At 36.6% G+C, this 20,014-nt stretch overlaps 1 protein-coding gene across 2 annotated transcripts in view; it reads left to right on the forward strand.

Moving 5' to 3' along the window:
• The first annotated feature begins 15,975 nt into the window (after positions 1-15,975).
• The window catches only part of LOC139765245 (brachyurin-like), a 43,032-nt gene continuing 38,993 nt past the window's right edge, over positions 15,976-20,014 (forward strand). The window contains exon 1 of one of the 2 annotated variants that reach the window (XM_071692582.1): positions 15,976-16,102. The gene's annotated coding sequence lies outside the window, so the exon portion shown is untranslated. The remainder of the gene's footprint in view (positions 16,103-20,014) is intronic. The other variant, XM_071692581.1, reaches the window with a different exon arrangement.

The following is a 20,014-nucleotide window of genomic DNA, read 5'->3' on the forward strand; positions in this document are numbered from 1 at the left end:
TTCTTATTTGCATAGAAAAACAATAACATATAAATGAAAATCAACATATGTTTACTCTAATGTTAAGCAAAAATGATTACAAAACATTTAGAAGTGAGTAGTTTTTGAGATTTACGATTATACTGTAAATCACTTTCACGAATCAGACCCAAAATATAATCTCCCATCATGTTCTCGTAATATGTTCTATAGCAACGGCTTTCAAAGTCCAGTATATCCTGGTGGAAGCGCTCACCTTGCTCCGAATACGCTCCCATGTTCTCGACTTTATCAAGATGAGCGTCAAGGATATGGACTTTGAGGGACATCCTGCAGCCCATTTTGCTGTAGTTCTTCGCCATAAGAGTCTCAACCAGCTCCACACAGTTTTTGGCCTCGTGATTGCCCAGGAAGCCTCGAGCCACCGCTACAAAGCTGTACCAAGTTGCTTTCTCCTTCCAAGTGAGCTTCGTGGCGAATTCCTTGCACTCCAGGATCTTTTCTATCTGTGGTCCGACGAAGAAACCGGCTTTGACCTTTGCCTCAGACAGATTAGGGAAGATTTCTTGAAGTTACTTGAAGACTGCTCAGACCAATTGTTTCACGAAACCTAATTTTATCTACAGTGGTGGCATCAACACCTTCTGGGGGTCCACCAGTGGCTTCCACTTGACATTGTTCATCCCAGCAGAGAATTCGGTCGCTGTGGCCAGTCCTGCCTGTGGTCGTGCTCCACATTCAACCTGCTGTCCTAAAGGCAAAGATAGCAAGGAAATTTGGTAAAACCATCTTGGAGACCCATCAGGAATGCCACCATTTTGAAGTCTCTAATGACCTTCGAGGCGTTTAGTAAGGTCGTGACACTTTTATATATTATCTTTCAGGTTCCCCGAGTGAGTCAGGGAAAAAGACAGACACTTGTCCCCGTTATGGAACAGCATGGCTTTGAGGCTCCTTGACGAGATGTCAATAAAGAGGCGCCACTCGTTTGGGTTAGAGGCGATTGCCTCGAACAGACTGGTTATATTGTGGCAGAAGCAGAGCCCATCTTGACGGGTAGAGAAGCTTGAAAAACCTAGTTGATGCTTTCTCTGATCTACGCATTGCACACTCATCCAGCAAGTTCCATTGCTTGAGCCTGGTCGTCAAAAGCTCTGCATTGGACCTTGTGAGACAAAGATCTCTGATCAAATCGTTGGGGTCTTTTTGACGTGTATTATGGATTTTTCTCTTCAGCTGCAACTCTAAAAATGTTGTCTGGATCTACAACGTCTTCCTCCCCTTTGACTACCATTTCCGTTACTGGAAAGTTCTAGATACTTCTACATCAGCTACACAGCACTGAATCTATCTGGAACGTTATAAAAATGTCAAAATATCATTGTCTTGAGCACTAAAGCAAAGTTTTAAGAGATTGATATCCATTTTCTATTATTTTCTATTATCAGAAAATAGCACTTATTACACAAGAACAAAAAGAAAAGTAGATATATGTTACACAGTGATTTGTAAGGTATAGAGACGGCCGAGTAGACAGAATCTTACCTAAATCCCATCTAAATTCAGACTACTACATCTGCCGTTGTTGAACACTTGTGTGTTCAGATTAGCACAAAATCTTCCAAACTTTACATAAACGTCTTTTACAGACGCTTTAGTCAGCAAGTAGATATTGCCACTGTCATGTACGAATTTACATCGAGCAATACAGGAAAAATTCTCGATAATTATGGAGATTTCCTTAAGGCATTTGGTCGCAGTGGCTGGCGAAGTGAGAGGGTCAGGAAGAATGATTTGGTAAACAGAGAAGAGGTAGTGAAAACTTTGCGGAAGATGAAAGCCAGTAAGGCGGCGGTTTAGGATGGTTTTGCAGTGGAATTCATTAAAAAAGGGGGGTGACTGTGTTGTTGACTGGTTGGTAAGGATATTCAAAGTATGTATGGCTCATGGTGAAGCGCCTAAAGATTGGCGGAAAGTATGCATAGTGCCATTGTACAAAAGCAAAGGGGATAAAGGTGAATGTTCAAATTACAGAGGAATAAGTTTGTTGAGTATTCCTGTGAAATTATACGGGAGGGTAATGATTGAGTGGGTGAAGCCATGTATTGATCATCTGATTACAGAACAGCAGAGAGGTTTCAGAAGTGGTTGAGGATGTGTGGATCAAGTGTTTGCTTTGAAGAATGTATGTGAGAAATACTTAGAAAAAGAAATGAATTTTTATGTAGTAAATATATATATATATATATATATATATATATATATATATATATATATATATATATATATATATATATATATATATATATATATATATATATATATATATATTTATTTATTTATTTCGTTTATTATTTATTTTGCTTCGTCGCTGTCTCCCGCGTTAGCGAGGTAGCGCAAGGAAACAGACGAAAAAATGGCCCAACCCATCCACATACACATGTATATACATAGACCTCCACACACGCAAATATACATACCTATACATCTCAATGTACACATATATATACACACACAGACATATACATATATACACATGTACATAATTCATACTGTCTGCCTTTATTTATTCCCATCGCCACCTCGCCACACATGGAATAACAACCCCTTCCCCCCTCATGTGCGCAAGGTAGCGCTAGGAAAAGACAACAAAGGCCCAATTCGTTCACACTCAGTCTCTAGCTGTCATGTAATAATGCACCGAAACCACAGCTCCCTTTCCACATCCAGGCCCCACAGAACTTTCCATGGTTTACTCCAAACGCTTCATATGCCCTGGTTCAATCCATTGACAGCACGTCGACCCCAGTATACCACATCGTTCCAATTCACTCTATTCCTTGCACGCCTTTCACCCTCCTGCATGTTCAGGCGCCGATCACTCAAAATCTTTTTCACTCCATCTTTTCACCTCCAGTTTAGTCTCTCACTTCTCGTTCCCTCCACCTCTGACACATATATCCTCTTGGTCAAACTTTCCTCACTCATTCTCTAGATGTGACCAAACCATTTCAAAACACCCTCTTGTGCTCTCTCAACCACACTCTTTTTATTTCCACACATCTCTCTTACCCTTACATTACTTACTCGATCAAACCACCTCACACCATATATTGTCCTCAAACATCTCATTTCCAGCACATCCACCCTCCTGCGCACCACTCTATCCATAGCCCACGCCTCGCAACCATACAACATTGCTGGAACCACTATTCCTTCAAACATACCCATTTTTGCTTTCCGAGATAATGTTCTTGACTTCCAAACATTCTTCAAGGCTCCCAGAATTTTCGCCCCCTCCCACACCCTATGATACACTTCCGCGTCCATGGTTCCATCCGCTGCCAGATCCACTCCCAGATATCTAAAACACTTTACTTCCTCCAGTTTTTCTCCATTCAAACTTACCTCCCAATTGACTTGACGCTCAACCTCACTTTACCTAATAACCTTGCTCTTATTCACATTAACTCTCATCTTTCTTCTTTCACACACCTTAGCAAACTCAGTCACCAGCTTCTGCAGTTTCTCACATGAATCAGCCAGCAGCGCTGTATCATCAGCGAACAACAACTGACTCACTTCCCAAGTTCTCTCATCCACAACAGACTGCATACTTGCCCCTCTTTCCAAAACTCTTCCTACACGTACACATGCCTTACATCCTCGAGAAAAACTTTTCACTGCTTCTAACAACTTGCCTCCCACACCATATATTCTTAGTACCTTCCACAGAGCATCTCTATCAACTCTATCATATGCCTTCTCCAGATCCATAAATGCTACATACAAATCCATTTGCTTTTCTAAGTATATCTCACATACATTCTTCAAAGCAAATACCTGATCCACACATCCTCTACCACTTCTGAAACCACACTGCTCTTCCCGAATCTGATGCTCTGTATATGCCTTCAGCCTCTCAATCAATACCCTCCCATATAATTTACCAGGAATACTCAACAAACTTATACCTCTGTAATTTGAGCACTCACTCTTATCCCCTTTGCCTTTGTACAATGGCACTATGCAAGCATTCCGCCAATCCTCAGGCACCTCACCATGAATCATGCATGCATTAAATAACCTTACCAACTAGTCAACAATACAGTCACCCCCTCTTTTAATAAATTCCACTGCAATACCATCCCAACCTGCTGCCTTGCCGGCTTTCATCTTCCGCAAAGCTTTTACTACCTCTTCTCTGTTTACCAAATTATTTTCCCTAACCCCTTCACTTAGCACACCACCTCGACCAAAACAACCTATATCTGCCACTCTATCATCAAACACATTCAACAAACCTTCAAAATACTCACTCCATCTCCTTCTCACATCACCACTACTTGTTATCACCTCCCATTCGCCCCCTTCACTGAAGTTCCCATTTACTCACTTGTCTTACGCACTTTATTTACCTCCTTCCAAAAATCTTTTTATTCTCCTTAAAATTTAATGATACTCTCTCACCCCAACTCTCATTTGCCCTCTTTTTCACCTCTTGCACCTTGCTCTTGACCTCCTGCCTCTTTCTTTTATACATCTCCCACTCATTTGCATTTTTTCCCTGCAAAAATCGTCCAAATGCTTCTCTCTTCTCTTTCACTAATGACTCTTACTTCTTCATCCCACCACTCAGTACCCTTTCTAATCAACCCATCTCCCACGCTTCTCATGCCACAAGCATCTTTTGCGCAAGCCATCACTGCTTCCCTAAATATATCCCATTCCTCCCCCACTCCCCTTACCTCCTTTGTTCTCAGGTTTTTCCATTCTGTACTCAGTCTCTCCTGGTACTTCCTCACACAAGTCTCCTACCCAAGCTCACTTACTCTCACCACTCTCTTCACCCCAACATTCTCTCGCCTTTTCTGAAAACCCCTACAAATCTTCACCTTCGCCTCCACAAGATAATGATCAGACATCCCTCCAGTTGCACCTCTCAGCACATTAACATCCAAAAGTCTCTCTTTCGCGCTCCTATCAATTAACACGTAATCCAATAACACTTTCTGGCCATCTCTCCTACTTACATATGTAAGTAGGAGACAGGTTTATCTTTCGTGATAAACCCGTCTCATAAACAACTAGATAAGGATTCCTTGTGTGCATTAAGCTATGGATTAAGTTTTGTTTGCTCTAACAGGGAAGCCAGCTGTGTTGATGTCACAAAGTCTTTTTGTAATTTAGAGAAATACAGTAATTTAACTAATGATGAAATTAATATCCGTAAGGATATAGTGTATGGCAGTTTGTCAAAACAAGTGCAACCTAATTACCCTAAAAGATTCATAAGAGCAATTGACACCTTAGAAAAAGACAAGGATATAATATTACTAAAGCTGACAAGGCTAATACTGTTGTGATTTTACACAAAAGTAACTATTTATCCAAAATGAATGATCTTTTAAATGAAGACACAACATATTCTAAACCCAGTTAAAATCACCTAGAAGCAGTTAATTCCCATTTCAATAACGAAATGAAGTTATTGTTGAAAGGTAATGGTTCTCTTATCAAAAGGTTGTCATCTCTGTCCTCTTCATTGCTATATATGTATGGACTTCTCAAAACACTTAAACAAAATTTTCCAGCAAGACCTATATTGAGTTCAGTAGGCTCCATCACATGAAAATTGTCAAAATGATTAGTTTCTTTATTAAGCCCTTTAGTGGGTAAGGTATCAAGTTCTAATATCATAAACAATGTTTAGTCAACAAGCTTAACAATATCAATGTTAATTTTGATTTCAAACTAGTTAGCTTTGATGTATCCTCACTTTCACAAAAAGTTTCAGTTGATGACCTATTAGAATATTTGTTTGATGTCTTGGATGATATTCATTTACCTGTTTCAAAGTCTGTTTTCATTGAACCGATAAAATTGTATATAAAAGACTGTGTATTTCAATTCATTGGAGATTATGATGCTCAAACATTTAGTATGGCAATGGGTAACCCCCTTTCACCTGTACTAAGTAATCTTTATATGGAATTTTTAAAAACATAAATACTAAAGTATGTCTTACCTTCTAATGCAATTTGGTTTAGGTATGTAGATGATGTTCTTTGTGTTTAGCCAAGAAATGAAAATTTACAAATATTTCTCCCCTTACTTATCAAGTTAGTACCTTCCATCAAATTTACTGTAGAAAATGAAAGTAATGATATATTACCATTTGTAGATTGCATGATGCATAGGCAAGGAAACAAGTTTAAGTTTAGCATATACAGAAAACCTACCAGTGTATTCTTATATATCAATTATTACTCATCTCAGCATGACAGAGTTAAATCATCATCATTTCAATCTATGTTCCTTAGGCCATTATGTATTTGCAGTCCAGAGTTTATTGATGATGAGTTTGAGAAGATATATTCTATTGGATCTAAGTTAAAGTGCCCTAGATCTTTCATTGATAAATCCCTTAAGTTAGCAAAGAAATCACTTTATAGAGTTGAGCCCAAACCTCCCATTAACACCAAGAATCTTTTAGTTCTCCCTTTTCATAATGATTTTACTTTACTTCCCATGTTGCTTAAATGCTTTAATATAAATGTTGCCTTCAGCAACAATAATACTCTAAAGAATATCTTAATCAAAAATTCACCAGAAAATTCTCCTGGATGCATCTATAAAGTACCATGTAGAAATTGTAATAAGTTTTACGTTTGGCAGACTGGTGAGGATCTTTCTGTTAGACTTAAGCAACATACATATAGTATAAGAACGGGACAATAATCAAATGCCTTGTTTAATCACGTTAAAAACTATGATCATTGTATTGACTGGAGTAATGGCATCTCAGTTATTAACTCTAACTTTATTACCACGAGAAATATCATTGAATCTTCTATTATCAAATACACAAAGAATTATAATCTTGATACTAGTGGTGATCCATACAAATTAGATAACTTTATCGTTGATAGAATTTGCAGAATGATAAGTTTATGAACGCTCGTCGTCTGTCTTTGATAATCGCATGTTTACCAAATGGCGTCTTAGCTTCGTCTCTTCGATGTATATCAACTGACTGTTATATTTCTCTATTGTGTCTCCCCTGATAATGTGATCATTACACGAGAGAGCACTTGGGAACTTATCGTGTTTCATTTTTCCCGTGGACTCATAGGACTCATATATATATATATATATATATATATATATATATATATATATATATATATATATATATATATATATATATATATATATATATATATATATATATATATCTTTCTCTTTTCTTTCGTACTATTCGCCATTTCCCGCGATAGCGAGGTAGCATTAAGAACAGAGGACTGGGCCTATGAGGGAATATCCTCATCTGGCCCCCTTCTCTGTTCCTTCTTATATATATATATATATATATATCTATATATATATATATATATATATATATGGACAATCGAGTAAGTAATGAAAGGGTAAGAGAGATGTGTGGTAATAAAAAGAGTGTGACTGAGAGAGCAGAAGAGAGTGTTTTGAAATGGTTTGGTTATATTTATATGTCTGTGTGTGTGTATATATATATATATATATATATATATATATATATATATATATATATATATATATATATATATATATATATATATATATATATATATATCCCTGGGGATAGGGGATTAAGAATACTTCCCACGTATTCCCTGCGTGTCGTAGAAGGCGACTAAAAGGGGAGGGAGCGGGGGGCTGGAAATCCTCCCCTCTCGTTTTTTTTTTTTTTAATTTTCCAAGGGAAGGAACAGAGGGGGCCAGGTGAGGATATTCCAAAAAAGGCCCAGTCCTCTGTTCTTGGCGCTACCTCGCTAACGCGGGAAATGGCGAATGGTTTGAAAGAAAGAAAGATATATATATATATATATATATATATATATATATATATATATATATATATATATATATGTATGCATTGGGATGTATAGGTATGTATATTTGTGTGTGTGGACGTGTATGTATATACATGGGTATGTGGGCGGGTTGGGCCATTCTTTCGTTTGTTTCCTTGCGCTACCTCGCTAACGCGGGAGACAGCGACAAAGCAAAATAAATAATATAATATAATATAATATATATATATATATATATATATATATATATATATATATATATATATATATATATATATATATATATATATATATATATATATATTGGAAAGGATCACAATTTTGCGCGTGATCAAGTGTATTCCTGTGAGTTCACGCGTTAAATGAAACACGATTAGTTTCCAAGTGCACTTTCCTGTAATAATGACATCATCAGGCGAGATACTAGAATGAGATATAAGTCAGCTGATATACAACGAAGAGACGTAGCTAGGAAGACATGTGGTAAAGAGGCGATTGTCCAAGAGAGACAACGAGGGAATCGTATACTTATTAAGTGGACAAGAGGGGGAATTTTTTTTTATTGTTTATAATTCTTATCAACAATAAAGCTATCCAATTGGCATAGACCTATACTAATAGAAAGGTTATAATTCTTTGTGTATTTGATAATAGATGATTCTCTGATATTTTTCATGGCATTACTCCAGTCAATACAATGATCGTAGATTTTAATGTGATTAAACAAGGCATTTGATTCTTGTCATGTTCTTATACTATATCTATGCTGCTTAAGTCTAGCAGAATGATCCTCACCAATCTGCCCAACATTACTCTTATCAGAATTTCTACATGGCACATTATACATGCATCCAGGAAAATGTTCTGGTCAGTTCCTTATTAAGATATCTTTTATAGTATTATTGTTTCTGAAGGTAACATTTACATTAAAGGATTTAAGCAACATGGGAAGGAAAGTAAAATTATTATCAAACGGAAGAACTAAAAGAATCCTGGTGTCATTAGGAGTTTTGGGTTCAACTGTATAAAACGATTTCTTTGCTAACTTAAGATCTAGGGTACTTTAATTTAGATCCAATAGAATATATCTTCTTAAACTCATCATCAATAAACTCTGGACTGCAAATACGTAATGCCCTAAGGAACATAGAGTGAAATGATGATAATTCAACTCTGTTATGTTGAGATGAGTAATAATGGATATATGAGCATGCATTGGTATGTTGTCTGTATATGCTAAACTTAAACTTGTTACCTTGCCTATGGATCATGCAGTCTAAAAATGGTACCATACCATTATTTTCATTTTCTATAGTAAAACTGATGGAAGGTAATCAGTTGTTTGGTAAAGGGAGAAATGTTTGTAAAGTTTCATTTGTTGGCCATACACAAAGAAAATCATCTACATACGTAAACCAAATTGCATTAGAAGGTAAGATATTATATAGTAATTTTGTTTCAGAGAATTCTGAACAAAGATTATTTAGTACAGGTGAAAGAGGGCTACCCATTACCATACCAAATGTTTGAGCATAATATTCTCCATTGAATTGAAATACAGTCTTTTATACATAATCTTATCAGTTCAATTAAAACAGACTTTGAAACAGGTAAATGACTATCATCCAAAACATCAAATGAATATTCTAAAATGTCAAATGAGCTTTTGTGAACAGTGAGGGAACATGAAAACTAACAAGTTTGAAATGAAAATTAATATTGATATTGTAAAGCTTGTTGACTAAATCTACATTGTTCATAATATTAGAATTTGATATCTTACCCACTAAAGGGCTTAATAAAGAAATCAACCATTTTGACAATATATATGTGAATGAGCCTATTGAACTCACTATAGGTCTTGTTGGAAAAAATTTTCTATGCGTTTTGAAAAGTCCATACATATATGGCAATGAAGGGGATAAAGATGATAAGTCTTTGATAAGAGAATCATTACCTTTCAATAACAGCTTCAGTTCTTTATTGAAATGGTAAATTAACTGCTTCTAGGGGATTCTTACTGAATCTAGAATATGTATTGTCATCATTTAAAGGATCATTCATTCTAGATGAATAATTACTTTTGTTCATAATCACAACAGGGTTAGCCTTATCTGTTTTAGTATACCATTGTATTTCTTTTAGTGTTGATAGCTCTTATAAATCTTTTAGGGCAATTAGGATCCACTAGTTTTGAGAAACTGGCATACAGTAAACCCTTACAGATATCAATTTCATCATTAGTTAAATTACTGTACTTCTCTGAATTACAAAAAGACTTTGTGACATCAACACAGCTGGCTTCCCTGTTAGAGCACACAAAAATTAATCCATAGACTAAAGCACATAAGGAATCCTTACCTATTTGTTTATTAGACAGGTTTACCACAAAAGGATTCGTGTACTTAATCCAGTCAATGTTTTCAAAAAGATGGTCCAACTTACAATTCAGTTTCATATGTAGCCTACTGCGTTCACTTCTTAATCTATCATAGCAATAGTCCAACATCTGGTTCTTCCAATATGTCGGTTTAGCCATTTGAAATGCACGTTTCTTCTCTTTTGTGATACGAAAAGCCTCCCCCATTTCAATCTTTAAGTCAATGTGTTTCTAAGGGATCCAAATCGTAACTTCAGTTGGTGGACCTTGATTAACGATTTGGAGAAAGCAGTAACGAAAGGAGAAAGTCCAGGACAGCTTGTAGAAAAGTAATATAAGATGCGTGTGGAATCCATGTTAGAAAGGATAACAATTTTGCGCGTGATCAAGTATATTCCTAAGAGTCCACGGGGAAAATGAAACACGATAAGTTTCCAAGTGCACTTTCGTGTTATAATCACATCATCAGGTGTGATACAAGAAAGAAGTATAAGTAAATTGATTTACAACGAAGAGACGTAGCTATTACGCCATTTGGTAATATGCACATCACTGTCTTTTTCTAAGTGTTGATAGCTCTCATAAATCTTTTAGGGCAATTAGGATCCACTGGTTTTGACATACTGGCATACACTAAACCCTTACAGATATCAATTTCATCATTAGAAAATTTACTGTACTTCTCTAAATTGCAAAAAGACTTTGTGACATCAACTCAGATAGTTTCCCTTTAGAGCGCACAAAACTTAATCTATAGCCGAAAGTACACATGGAATCCTTATCTATTTGTTCACTGGACATGTTTACTACAAAAGAAGGGTTCGTTTTCTTAGTCCAGTCGCTGTTGTCAATAAGATGGTCCAACTTACAAAAAGTTCCAGTTGAAGACTTTCTTGAATATCTATTTGATGTTTTGGATGACATTCATTTACCTGTTTCAAAGTATGTTTTCATTGAACTGATAAAATTGTCTATAAAAGACTATTTTAATTCAATGGATATTACTATGCTCAAAATTTTGGTATGGAAATGGATAACCCTCTTTCACCTGTACTAAGTAATCTTCATATGGAATTCTTTGAAACAAAATTACTAAAGGATATCTGTCCGTCTAATGCAATTTGGTTTAAGTATGTAGAATATGTTCTTTGTGTTTGGCCAACAAATGAAACTTAACAAACCTTTCTCCCCTTACTTAACAATTTAGTACCGTCCATCAAATTTACTGTAGAAAATGAAAATAATGGTATGTTACCATTTTTAGACCGCATGATCCATCGGCAAGGTACCAAGTTTAGTTTAGCATCTACAGAAAACCTACCAATGTATTCTCATATATCCATTATTACTCATTTCAACATGACAGAGTTGAATTATCATCATTTCAGTCTATGTTCCTTAGGGCATTACGTATTTGCAGTCCAGAGTATATTGATGATGAGTTTAAGAAGATATATTCTATTGGATCTAAGTTAAAGTACCCAAGATCTTTCATTGATGAATCCCTTAAGTTAGCAATGAAATCATTTTATAGAGTTGAACCCAAACCTCCCATTGAGACCAAGAATCTTTTAGTTTTCCCCTTTAGTAATACTTTTACTCTACTTCACATATTGCTTAAATCCTTAATGTAAATGTTGCCTTCAGCAACAATGATACTATGAAGAACATCTTAATCAGGAACTTATCAGAAAATTCTCCTGGGTGCATCTATAAAGTCCCATGTAGAAATTGTGATAAGTTTTATGTTGGGCAGACTGGTAAGGATCTTTCTGTTAGATTTAGGCAAAATGAATATGGTATAAGAACAGGACAAGAATCAAATGCCTTGTTTAATCATGTTAAAAATTACGATCATTGTACTGTCTGGAGTCATGCCATCTCAGTTATTGACTCTAACTCTATTACCACGAGAAATATCATTGAATCTTCTGTCATTAGATTCACAAAGCATCATAACCTTAATATTAGTAAAGGTCTATACAAATTGGATAGCTTTATTGTTGATAAAATTTGTAAACAATTCACCTTCTTGTCCGCATAATAAGTTTATTATACGCTCGTTGTCTGTCTTGGACAATCACATGTTTACCAAATGGCGTCCTAGCTACGTCTTTTCGTTGTATATTAGTTGACTTATATTTCTTTCTTGTATCTCCCCTGATGATGTGATTATTACGCGAAAGTGTACTTCGGAACCTATTTTCCTCGTGGACTTATATATATACATATATATATATATATATATATATATATATATATATATATATATATATATATATATATATATATATATATATATATATATATATATATATACATATATATATATATATATATATATATATATATATATATATATATATATATATATATATATCAGATTGGGGAAGAGCAGTGCGGTTTCAGAAGTGGTAGAGGATGTGTGGATCAGGTGTTTGCTTTGAAGAATGTATGTGAGAAATACTTAGAAAAGCAAATGGATTTGTATGTAGCATTTATGGATCTGGAGAAGGCATATGATAGAGTTGATAGAGATGCTCTGTGGAAGGTATTAAGAATATATGGTGTGGGAGGCAAGTTGTTAGAAGCAGTGAAAAGTTTTTATCGAGGATGTAAGGCATGTGTACGTGTAGGAAGAGAGGAAAGTGATTGGTTCTCAGTGAATGTAGGTTTGCGGCAGGGGTGTGTGATGTCTCCATGGTTGTTTAATTTGTTTATGGATGGGGTTGTAAGGGAGGTAAATGCAAGAGTCCTGGAAAGAGGGGCAAGTATGAAGTCTGTTGGGGATGAGAGAGCTTGGGAAGTGAGTCAGTTGTTGTTCGCTGATGATACAGCGCTGGTGGCTGATTCATGTGAGAAACTGCAGAAGCTGGTGACTGAGTTTGGTAAAGTGTGTGAAAGAAGAAAGTTGAGAGTAAATGTGAATAAGAGCAAGGTTATTAGGTACAGTAGGGTTGAGGGTCAAGTCAATTGGGAGGTGAGTTTGAATGGAGAAAAACTGGAGGAAGTGAAGTGTTTTAGATATCTGGGAGTGGATCTGTCAGCGGATGGAACCATGGAAGCGGAAGTGGATCATAGGGTGGGGGAGGGGGCGAAAATTTTGGGAGCCTTGAAAAATGTGTGGAAGTCGAGAACATTATCTCGGAAAGCGAAAATGGGTATGTTTGAGGGAATAGTGGTTCCAACAATGTTGTATGGTTGCGAGGCGTGGGCTATGGATAGAGATGTGCGCAGGAGGATGGATGTGCTGGAAATGAGATGTTTGAGGACAATGTGTGGTGTGAGGTGGTTTGATCGAGTAAGTAACGTAAGGGTAAGAGAGATGTGTGGAAATAAAAAGAGCGTGGTTGAGAGAGCAGAAGAGGGTGTTTTGAAATGGTTTGGGCACATGGAGAGAATGAGTGAGGAGAGATTGACCAAGAGGATATATGTGTCGGAGGTGGAGGGAACGAGGAGAAGAGGGAGACCAAATTGGAGGTGGAAAGATGGAGTGAAAAAGATTTTGTGTGATCGGGGCCTGAACATGCAGGAGGGTGAAAGGACGGCAAGGAATAGAGTGAATTGGAGTCATGTGGTATACAGGGGTTGACGTGCTGTCAGTGGATTGAATCAAGGCATGTGAAGCGTCTGGGGTAAACCATGGAAAGCTGTGTAGGTATGTATATTTGCGTGTGTGGACGTGTGTATGTACATGTGTATGGGGGGGGGGGGGTTGGGCCATTTCTTTCGTCTGTTTCCTTGCGCTACCTCGCAAACGCGGGAGACAGCGACAAAGTATAAAAAAAAAAAAAAAAAAAAAAAAAAAAAAAAAAAAAAAAAAAAAAAATATATATATATATATATATATATATATATATATATATATATATATATATATATATATATATATATATATATATATATATATATATATATATATATATATATATATATATCTATATGCCTACACACGCCCATATACATACATACACATGCATATGTTCATTGTTGCTTGCCCTTGTCCACTCCTGGCACTACCTCGCCCTGCAGGAAACAGTATCGCTACCACCTGCTTCAGCGAGGTAGCGCCAGGAAAACAGACAAAAAAGGCCATATTCGTTCACACTCAATCTCTAGCTGTCATACGTAATGGACCGAAACCATAGCTCCCTATCCACATACAGGCTCCACAGACCTTTCCATTGTGTACCCCAGACGTTTCACATGCTCTGGTTTAGTCCACTGACAGCACGTCGACCCCGGTCTACCACATCGTTCCAATTCACATCATTTCTTGCACGCCTCTCATCCTCGTTTATGTTTAGGCCCTGATCGATCAAAATCTTTCTCACTCCATCTTTCCACCTCCAATTTGGTCTCCCACTTCTCGTTCCCTCTACCTCTGGCACATATATCCTCTTTGTCAATGTTTCCTCACTCATTTTCTCCATATGTTTAACCATTTTCACCATTTTAACACACCCTGTTCTGTTCTCTCAACCTCATTCTTTTTATTTTTACACATCTCCCTTGCTCTTTTATTACTTACTTGATTAAGTAACCTCACACCACATATTGTCCTCAAACATTTCATTTGCAACATATCCACCCTCCTCCTTACAACCCTATTTATAGCCCATGCCTCACAACCATATAACATTGTTGGAACCACTATTCCTTCAAACATACCCAATTTTGTTCTCTGAGATAACGCTTTCTCTTTCCGCACATTCTTCATCGTTCCCAGAATCTTCGCCCCCTTCCCCCACCCTGTAACTCTCCCGCTTCCCTGGTTCCATCCGCTGCTAACTCCACTCCCAGATATCTAAAACACTTCTCTTCCTCCAATTTTTATTCATTCAAAATTACATCTCAATTAACTTGTCCCTGAACTCTACTTGAACGAACTAACTCTCAGTTTTCTCCTTTCACACATAATTCCATCCTATGATCGTGTTGGTTTTGGTTTTATTAGTACGTTATATTGGCAAGATACTGAATGATAGGAAACATTATTTTTTGGTGCACAAAACCTTTGAAAGAGACTGGAATCTTTCCGAATAACAACGGTAATGTTTTCTTCTTGCCTTACAAATCCATTCTTTGTTGTGCCAGTGCAGCAGAAAACATTTGCTGATGGGACTGATGGACTGATGATAATGACAATGATGAATTACATGATTGTTAATTCGTATGATGTCAGAATATAATGATCATCATGATATCATGTAATGATGATACATAATGCTCAGTTATGACGGCGATGAATGATATACCATTGGCTCACTAACATTTGGCCACATGTTCGTTTCTGGCGGCTTATTTTTCAAGGATCTGAAGTCACGAAATTATTACCTTACGTAAAAATGTTATGAGGCATCAAATACTGACACCATCATAATTTCGGTCGCTAAAGTCCATAAATCTAAAATCTTCCATTCATACTCCTCAATATCTGTTTTCGTGGCATCGCCATAAATAAGACTTATGATACAGATTTAGTTGAATTTCTGTAGTGCTTACGGGATTGGGCGACGGTAATGGAATTTTGATATTTCATCCTTTTCACGCCTTTTTCGGTATGGTACATTTTTAATGGTACCTCTCCATGAGTCCCCCCTAATTTATGAAACCTGTAAGTCGAAGTTTCTTTCATAAAATGTAAATCATAATAGATACGGACCCAGCGGTAATACGTGCTGGGGACACCTGCACACATCACCAGCCCCTTTCCCTGTCACGTCCGTCCCCCGCCATATGGATAGACAAGCCGCATCTCTATAAGACCGGAGGTCAGAACCTCACCTATCACCATTTCCCTGGTGACCACTGGAGGAACGACTAGTCCTGCTGCTGTTGCTGCTAAGCTACTCACTTACTCTCTTATAAACACAGGCAAATACAGGTCAGTTTTCTGCCGTTACGACGGACATTATGGTTCACTACGGTATAGCGTTCTACGTAGCATTTTGACTCGATATAAACTGATGTTCTAGAGGAAGCATAGGGAAAGTTACAACTCGATCAAACCACCTCACGCCACATATTGTCCTCACATATTTAAATTCCAATACATTCCCCGCATAGCCTTATCTAAAGCCCTTGCCTCGCAACCATATGATATTGTTTGAACTACTATTCCTTCAAACATACGCATTTTTGCTCTCCGAGATAACGTTCTCTATTTCCACTCATCCTTCACATAAGTCATATAAAACGTATCTTTAGGCAGTTATGTTATCATAAGTGGTTTGTGAATAAAGGTGATTGGAAAGCTAGGAAAACATTTTATCCATTTAGTAAAGAAATGAGGAAGGATGATAGATCTAAATGTTTGGTGTTGACCTGTTCTCCTAACCTAGCAAATGTAAGACAGGTATTAAAAAAACAGTGTTCTTAATGTTGCTTTCCAGTACAATGACGCCATCAGTAAGACCTGTATTAAAAGTAGGCCATATTATTCGAAAAATAGGAGTGTTTACGACGTCAAATCTTTGGCACCGTCAGTCAGGACGCAAGATGACCACAAAATTGCGATCGCTTAACAGCGTCACACTCTATCCGTATTCTGATTATAGTTATGCTACATGGAACGTTACTGAATCTGTCTCTTAATTGCTACTACTAAGAACAGTAATTTGTCCACAGATAACTTTAAAGCACATCCTATTGTCAACAGCAACATTATGAAAGAATGATCAAGAAACGATAACATAAGAAAGATAGTCGAACACATCTTGTTACCCAGACCAAACACCCCACACAACGCCCCTTGACCACTTTCCCTTTAACTGTCAGGACAATGTGTAGTCGAGAATGGGAGTGGCGAGACGAAAACTTTGTGTTGGTATTAGGATTTAAAAGAAAAAAAGAAAATAATTCCATCTGATGAGGGGGATTGTCTCTATGAAACACATAGCGTTGCATGTACAGAAGGCGTGTGTCATAAGATTACATGAACTCCTACTGTGTTGCGATCTCTCCTTCATAAAGATGATCATGGGTTATTGTGATCAATATATATATATATATATATATATATATATATATATATATATATATATATATATATATATATATATATATATATATATATATATATATATATATATATATATATATATATATATATATATATATATATATATATATATATATATATATTTAGTCGCCTTCTACGACACGCAGGGTATACGTGGGAAGTATTCTTTCTCCCCTATCCCCAGGGATAATATATATATATATATATATATATATATATATATATATATATGTATATATATATATATATATATATATCATTTATCTTTATTTATTTTGCTTTGTCGCTGTCTCCCGCGTTAGCGAGTTAGCGCAAGGAAACAGACGAAAGAATGGCCCAACCCACCCATATACACATGTATATACATACACGTCCACACACAGCACATATAAATACCCATACATCTCAATGTATACATAGGTATATCTTGATCACGCGCAAAACTGTGATCCTTTCCAATATATATATATATATATATATATATATATATATATATATATATATATATATATATATATATATATATATATATATATATATATATATATATATATTTTTTTTTTTTTTCCTGGGGATAGGGGAGAAAGAATACTTCCCACGTATTCCCTGCGTGTCGTATAAGGTGACTAAAAGGGAAGGGAGCGGGGGCTGGAAATCCTCCCCTCTCGTTTTTTTTTTTAATTTTCCAAAAGAAGGAACAGAGAAGAGGGCCAGGTGAGGATATTCCCTCAAAGGCCCAGTCCTCTGTTCTTAACGCTACCTCGCTATCGCGGGAAATGGCGAATAGTATGAATATATATATATATATATATATATATATATATATATATATATATATATATATATATATATATATATATATATATATATTTACATATATATATATATATATATATATATATATATATATATATATATATATATATATATATATATACATATATATATATATATATATATATATATATATATATATTAGGGAGCGGGGGGCTGGAAATCCTCCCCTCTCGTTTTTTTTTCATTTTCCAAAAGAAGGAACAGAGGGGGCCAGGTGAGGATATTCCAAAAAAGGCCCAGTCCTCTGTTCTTAACGCTACCTCGCTAACACGGGAAATGGCGAATAGTTTAAAAGAAAGAAAGAAATATATATATATATATACATATATATATATATTTCAAACTATTCGCCATTTCACGCGTTAGCAAGGTAGCGTTAAGAACAGAGGACTGGGCCTCTGAGTGAATATCCTCACCTGGCCCCTTTCTCTTTTCCTTCTTTTGGAAAATTAAAAAAAATAACAAGAAGGTAGGATTTCCAGCCCCCCGCTCCCTCTCCTTTTAGTCGCCTTCTACGACACGCAGGGAATACGTGGGAAGTATTCTTTCTCCCCTATCCCCAGGGATATATATATATATATATATATATATATATATATATATATATATATATATATATATATATATATATATATAGGGTGTTTTGGTCGAGGTGGTGTGCAAAGTGAGAGGGTTAGGGAAAATGATTTGGTAAATAGAGAAGAGGTAGTAAAAGCTTTACGGAAGATGAAAGCCGGCCAGGCAGCAGGTTTGGATGGTACTGCAGTGGAATTTATCAAAAAAGGGGGTGACTGTACTGTTGACTGGTTGGTAAAGTTATTTAATATATGTATGATTCATGGTGAGGTGCCTGAGGATTGGCGGAATGCTTGCATAGTGCCATTGCACAAAGGCAAAGGGGATAAGAGTGAGTGCTCAAATTACAGAGGTATAAGTTTGTTGAGTATTCCTGGTAAATTATATGGGAAGGTATTGATTGAGAGGGTGAAGGCATGTACAGAGCATCAGATTGGGGAAGAGCAGTGTGGCTTCAGAAGTGGTAGAGGATGTGTGGATCAGGTGTTTGCTTTGAAGAATGTATGTGAGAAATACTCAGAAAAAGAAATGGATTTGTATGTAGCATTTATAGATCTGGAGAAGGCATATGATAGAGTTGATAGAGATGCTCTGTGGAAGGTTTTAAGAATATATGGTGTGGGAGGAACGTTGTTAGAAGCAGTGAAAAGTTTTGATCGAGGATGTAAGGCATGTGTACGTGTAGGAAGAGAGGAAAGTGATTAGTTCTCAGTGAATGTAGGTTTGCGGCAGGGGGTGTGTGATGTCTCCATGGTTGTTTAATTTGTTTATGGATGGGGTTGTTAGGGAGGTGAATGCAAGAGTTTTGGAAAGAGTGGCAAGTATGAAGTCTGTTGTGGATGAGAGAGCTTGGGAAGTGAGTCAGTTGTTGTTCGCTGATGATACAGCGCTGGTGGCTGATTCATGTAAGAAACTGCAGAAGCTGGTGACTGAGTTTGGTAAAGTGTGTGAAAGTGGAAAGTTAAGAGTAAATGTGAATAAGAGGAAGGTTATTAGGTACAGTAGGGTTGAGGGTCAAGTCAATTGGGAGGTAAGTTTGAATGGGGAAAAGCTGGAGGAAGTGAAGTGTTTTAGATATCTGGGAGTGGATCTGGCAGCGGATGGAACCATGGAAGCGGAAGTGAATCATAGGGTGGGGGGAGGGGGCAAAAATTCTGGGATACTTGAAGAATGTTTGGAAGTCGAGAACATTATCTCGGAAAGCAAAAATGGGTATGTTTGAAGGAATAGTGTTTCAACAATGTTGTATGGTTGCAAGGCGTGGGCTATGGATAGAGTGGTGCGCAGGAGGGTGGATGTGCTGGAAATGAGATGTTTGAGGACAATATGTGGTGTGAGGTGGTTTGATCGAGTAAGTAATGT

This window comes from Panulirus ornatus, chromosome 53 (assembly GCF_036320965.1).
Source record: "Panulirus ornatus isolate Po-2019 chromosome 53, ASM3632096v1, whole genome shotgun sequence".
NCBI lineage: Eukaryota > Metazoa > Arthropoda > Malacostraca > Decapoda > Palinuridae > Panulirus > Panulirus ornatus.